This window comes from Schistocerca cancellata, chromosome 7 (genome assembly GCF_023864275.1).
Source record: "Schistocerca cancellata isolate TAMUIC-IGC-003103 chromosome 7, iqSchCanc2.1, whole genome shotgun sequence".
Taxonomy (NCBI): domain Eukaryota; kingdom Metazoa; phylum Arthropoda; class Insecta; order Orthoptera; family Acrididae; genus Schistocerca; species Schistocerca cancellata.
In genome coordinates, this window is record NC_064632.1 from 461,827,614 (window position 1) to 461,834,220 (window position 6,607).

At 39.0% G+C, this 6,607-nt stretch overlaps 1 non-coding gene across 1 annotated transcript; it reads left to right on the plus strand.

Annotated features, from left to right (window-relative positions):
• Positions 1–6,127: 6,127 nt before the first annotated feature.
• LOC126093530 (U6 spliceosomal RNA) lies at positions 6,128–6,235 on the plus strand. The gene has a single exon (XR_007521671.1). It is a non-coding gene; the product is annotated as a U6 spliceosomal RNA (small nuclear RNA).
• The last annotated feature ends 372 nt before the right edge of the window (positions 6,236–6,607 follow it).

A 6,607-nucleotide genomic window follows, 5' to 3' on the forward strand; every position in this document is an offset into this window, starting at 1 on the left:
GAGAGCGATGGCAAAAATACAGTCGTGCACGGTAAGAATGGACATTGTTGGAACATAGCTGTCCCTAATAAAACATGCCTGCCGGGTATCGATGACATTGTAGTCCATATTCCAAGAATGAGGAAGTAATAAACAAAGGATTTACGAATAATTGAGAACAACTCAAAATATTCGTGTAATGCGTGCATTTCATTAAGTGACAAGAATGTTCATGTAATTAAACTGCAAATTAAGTCTTCAGATCTGGACCCTTTTCAAATTTCTTCACTGAAGAATGTCAATGACGGTTTTTACTTTTCTCGAATGTTGGAAGCATTAATACGAATATTGAGTGAAAAAGTACATGAGAGAGGTGAAATAAAATGGCTTTAGAACGTGATAGTCCACTTTCATTATAAAATATTCTATGTTCTGACATATTTTCCCACAAATACTTATGGGTCGATGTGACCTTCGTGTACAATTCGAGTAATAGTTTCAAAGGTGTACACCACTAGGGCTAAATGCTTGAGAGAAGGTGAACTTCTTAGTCGATATCGCTTGTAAACAATCTTTGTTGTCGACTACCGATTGCGGTAAGCAAGGCTATCATCTTTACGCCTGTGAATGCATTCATAAAATGTGAAATTATAAGAAGATAATATTAAGTATATTAGCAGGTGTATTATAACAGCAAAAACATGTTACAACATACCTCGATAAAAGGTCTTACTTGTGTCCTATACCAGTTGTACAAGTACTCTTTCTAAAACGTTGCTACGCGTATGAGGGACGAGAAGACGGAAGCATCGGCAAGTCAGTGTTAAAATCACAATATACAGCGTAATTCGCAAGATGCTTGTGTTCCGTACCACACATTAGTGTGTACTCCACTGCAGCCAAGGCACCGGTAGACTTGCAGTTGGCGACCGTTGTTGTTGTTGTTGTGGTCTTCAGTCCTGAGACTGGTTTGATGTAGCTCTCCATGCTACTCTATCCTGTGCAAGCTTCTTCATCTCACAGTACCTACTGCAAACTACATCCTTCTGAATCTGCTTAGTGTATTCATCTCTTGGTCTCCCTCTACGATTTTTACCCTCCACGCTGCCCTCCAATACTAAATTGGTGACCCCTTGATGCCTCAGAACATGTCCTACCAACCGATCCCTTCTTCTGGTCAAGTTGTGCTACAAACGTCTCTTCTCTCCAATCCTATTCAATACTTCCTCGTTAGTTATATGATCTACCCATCTAATCTTCAGCTTTCTTCTGTAGCACCACATTTCGAAAGCTTCAGTTCTCTTCTTGTCCAAACTATTTATCGTCCATGTTTCACTTCCATACATGGCTACACTCCATACAAATACTTTCAGAAACAACTTCCTGACACTTAAATCTATACTCGATGTTAACAAATTACTCTTCTTCAGAAACGCTTTCCTTGCCATTGCCAGTCTACATTTTATATCCTCTCTACTTCGACCATCATCAGTTATTTTACTCCCCAAATAGCAAAACTCCTTTACTACTTTAAGTGTCTCATTTCCTAATCTAATTCCCTCAGCATCACCCGACTTAATTCGCCTACATTCCATTATCCTCGTTTTGCTTTTGTTGATGTTCATCTTATATCCTCCTTTCAAGACACTGTCCATTCCATTCAACTGCTCTTCCAAGTCCTTTGCTGTCTCTGACAGAATTACAATGTCATCGGCGAACCTCAAAGTTTTTATTTCATCTCCATGGATTTTAATACCTACTCCGAATTTTTCTTTTGGTTGCTTTACAGCTTGCTCAATATACAGATTGAATAACATCGGGGAAAGGCTACAACCCTGTCGTACTCCCTTCCCAACTGCTGCTTCCCTTTCATGTCCCTCGACTCTTATAACTGCCATTTGGTTTCTGTACAAATTGTAAATAGCCTTTCGCTCCCTGTATTTTACCCCTGCCACCTTTAGAATTTGAAAAAGAGTATTCCAGTCAACATTGTCAAAAGCTTTCTCTAAGTCTACAAATGCTAGAAACGTACATTTGCCTTTCCTTAATCTTTCTTCAAAGGTAAGTCGTAAGGTCGGTATTGCCTCACGTGTTCCAGTATTTCTACGGAATCCAAACTGATCTTCCCCGAGGTCGGCTTCTACTAGTTTTTCCATTCGTCTGTAAAGAATTCGTGTTAGTATTTTGCAGCTGTGGCTTATTAAACTGATTGTTCGGTAATTTTCACATCTGTCAACACCTGCTTTCTCTGGGATTGGAATTATTATATTCTTCTTGAAGTCTGAGGGTATTTCGCCTGTTTCATACATCTTGCTCACCAGATGGTAGAGTTTTGTTAGGACTCGCTCTCCCAAGGCCGTCAGAGTTCCAATGGAATGTTGTCTATTCCGGGGGCCTTGTTTCGACTCAGGTCTTTCAGTGCTCTGTCAAACTCTTCACGCAGTATCGTATCTCCCATTTCATCTTCGTCTACATCCTCTTCCATTTCCATAATATTGTCCTCAAGTACATAGCCCTTGTATAGACCCTCTATATACTCCTTCCACCTTTCTGCTTTCCCTTCTTTGCTTAGAAGTGGGTTTCCATCTGAGCTCTTGATGTTCATACAAGTGGTTCTCTTATCTCCAAAGGCCTCTTTAATTTTCCTGTAGGCAGTATCCATCTTACCCCTAGTGAGATAAGCCTCTACATCCTTACATTTGTGTTCTAGCCATCCCTGCTTAGCCATTTTGCACTTCCTGTCGATCTCATTTTTGAGACGTTTGTATTCCTTTTTGCCTGCTTCATTTACTGCATTTTTATATTTTCTCCTTTCATCAATTAAATTCAATATCTCTTCTGTTACCCAACGATTTCTTCTAGCCCTCGTCTTTTTACCTACTTGATCCTCTGCTGTCTTCACTACTTCATCCCTCAAAGCTACCCATTCTTCTTCTACTGTATTTCTTTCCCCCATTCCTATCAATTGTTCCCTTATGCTCTCCCTGAAACCCTGTACAATCTCTGGTTCTTTCAGTTTATCCAGGTCCCATCTCCTTAAATTCCCATCTTTTTGCAGTTTCTTCAGTTTTAATCTACAGGTCATAACCAATGGATTGTGGTCAGAGTCTACATCTGCCCCTGGAAATGTCTTACAATTTAAAACCTGGTTCCTAAATCTCTATCTTACCATTATATAATCTATCTGATACCTTTTAGTATCTCCAGGGTTCTTCCATGTATACAACCGTCTTTCATGAATCTTAATCCAATTGTTAGCTAGGATTAAGTTGTGCTCTGTGCAAAATTCTACGAGGTGGCTCCCTCTTTCATTTCTTAGCTCCAATCCATATTCACCTACTACGTTTCCTTCTCTCCCTTTTCCTACACTCGAATTCCAGTCACCCATGACTATTAAATTTTCGTCTCCCTTCACTATCTGAATAATTTATTTTATGTCATCATACATTTCTTCAATTTCTTCGTCATCTGCAGACCTAGTTAGCATATAAACTTGTACTACTGTAGTAGGTGTGGGCTTCGTATTTATCTTGGCCACAATAATGCGTTCACTATGCTGTTTGTAGTAACTTACCCGCATTCCTATTTTCCTATTCAGTATTAAAACTACTCCTGCATTACCCCTATTTGATTTTGTGTTTATAACCCTGTAGTCACCTGACCAGAAGCCTTGTTCCTCCTGCCACCGAACTTCACTAATTCCCACTATACCTAACTTTAACCTATCCATTTCCCTTTTTAAATTTTCTAATTTCTAACCTACCTGCCCGATTAAGGGATCTGACATTCCACGCTCCGATCCGTAGAACGCCAGTTTTCTTTCTCCTGATAACGACATCCTCTTGAGTAGTCCCCGCCCGGAGGTCCGAATGGGGGACTATTTTACCTCCGGAATATTTTACCCAAGAGGATGCCATCATCATTTAATCATACAGTAAAGCTGCATGCCCACGGGGAAAATTACGGCCGTAGTTTCCCCTTGCTTTCAGCCGGTCGCAGTACCAGCACAGCAAGGCCGTTTTGGTTATTGTTACAAGGCCAGATCAGTCGATCATCCAGACTGTTGCCCTTGCAACTACTGAAAAGGCAGCTGCCCCTCTTCAGGAACCACACGTTTGTCTGGCCTCTCAACAGATACTCCTCCGTTGTGGTTGTACCTACGGTACGGCTATCTGTACAGCTGAGGCACGGAAGCCTCCCCACCAACGGCAAGGTCCATGGTTCATGGGGGGAGGGGGGATTACTGGACGGAAAACTGACAATTTGGACCGACACGTGTCGCTAGTGTATTCACGTACTTCGTACTTAAAATTATTCATGTGTTTCAATTGCAGCACGATTCCTGTTACGTGTAAATAAAAGATTCCTACACACCATTTCTAAAATTATTGTAAAATAATTATTATAACAGAAGCTAAAATTACGCTTATTACGTTTACTTGCACAAGTGCGGCTTTGTAGAAGCTGATTTACCACTTCGTGCTATTTCCAAAACTGATTCACTGTAAACTACTGTATGACACTATTTTTTAATTTATAAAAGTCTGGAGACATAATCGTAGAATTATTAAAATTGTAAGAACTATAGAAATATGCAGAAGTAAAGTTACGAGATGGGCTTTGTTTCATTTGGATAGCAACTATAGCATCGCTTCTTGATAAAAGTAATGTAAATTACATTATCGATAGGTGACTACTATGGAGAAGTTATTCGTGTTCAGAGAATTGTAATTACTATTATATCTGTATAGTAGTATATAAGAAAATATTTCATTGTCTTCTCTGCCTTCTTCTTCTTTGTCTTCCGTGCCTGGTTCGTTCTGATGTCGCATTTAGATTACGGTCTGTAAAGAATTATTTTTACTATGTGTAGTGTAATTAGAATTGATGCTAAATATATATGTCAGTATTTAATGCAGTATGTGTTTTTGTTAGTAGCCAGAAAGTACCTTCCCTATCCCCTTTATGTAATTAATTCGTAACAATTAAATGTTGCCCTTGGCATTTGTAATTGCATTGTTGAAGCTACGCCATTACTGTTAAAATTGCTAAAAATTTCTTCATAGCTATTTAATTCTGAAAATATTGAAAGGATTTAATCTCAGTAAATGTAAAATGGCGTCTCATAATTTCCATTTCATTTTAGGCCAGAGGTACAGTTTTATTGAATTATTTTAACTGTGTACGCTGCCATTGCACATAGACTATACTGGAGCGCCAAGCCTCACAGAAAACAGTAATTGTTTGAACATTATATTAAATTTGCTTATCGCGTAACGTTTAAGAAAGATAATTTTTTTATCCATATGAGTAAGACGGATGTCTTCACGTTGAAATACGCATGATATTTCTGGCCATAGCACCCTGAGAAAATTTAGTCGTGGGTTTTAATGAACGTAAAAGAGATTTTCTTCAGTCAAACATTTTCATTCCAAACTAACGGCAAATTTTTTCTCTCTTTTCAAAAAAAGTATGTTACGCGATACAACCTACGCTGCTGATGACATCCTAAGCTATTACCATGTATGCAAATAATAAAATGATTACAGTGATTGTGGATAACACACTTAGTTCACGTAGTAACAACGGCAGGTGGTGTGACCGCCCATATCAGAGTCGCGATCTGCGGCAGTATTGTGTTCCAGATGTCTACTACTGGAAAACAGTCTCACCATGGTGATATTAATGGGTATGGTAAAGCCACTGAGTTAGTAACACGTTAACAAAGTAGGAAAAATCATAAAAACCCTAGGTGGCAAACAAATTAAATTCGCTTGTAAGACGAATGACACCCCCACAAAATGCTCATTTACAATATACTGTTAAAGTGTGCAGTGTACAGTTCGGCTTTAGGAAAGGTAAACGCACCAGGGCGACAATACTGACGTTGCACTTGACAAGGGAAGAAAGACATAAATGACAACTCACCTTCATAGAATTTGTTAACTTACAAGGGGAGGCAACGACATTTGGATCACGGATGTTCTTCAAAGAATGTAAACTTTCAGTAGTCCATTAGGAAAACTTAATGTGCAAGTAGTAAGGCGTACTATTTTGTCAGTTTCGAGAAAATCGAGAAGTTTTACATGTCGAATATGTAACTGGGCGTTGCAACACTAAGCACGAGATGGCTGTGGTCAGGTGGTTAGTAATCGCTTTGATGGTACGTATACTCAAACTGAAACGATATAGGGAAGAACAGCATGGCTACTGCACAAGGATGAAAAAAAAGTGTTTAGAGTTCAAGCTTCGTAATCGCTAAGTCGCTGGATCGGGTCCTGCTCGTTTTATTTTTATTTTTTTTTAATGCATATTTTTGCAACACTGGCCAGATTTCGAGTAAATGACATCTGATAAGTAATATAATGAAAAAATACACTTGCATCTGCATGAACGTATATTGAATTCGCATGGTACTTCGCTGTTTGCTGATTTTTATTATCACAACAAACTTTATATTTGTAACTATCTACAAGTAAACGACCAAACAAACAAAGTTTACCAGAAAATATATGCATGTCTTGATCAGAGAAATCCGTAATACCTGCGTCGGTTACGTACCTGCAAGTGCTTTCCACTTGGGTGCTTTTACTTGCGGGTACAGGTTTCAATGAAGAGTGGCAGACTT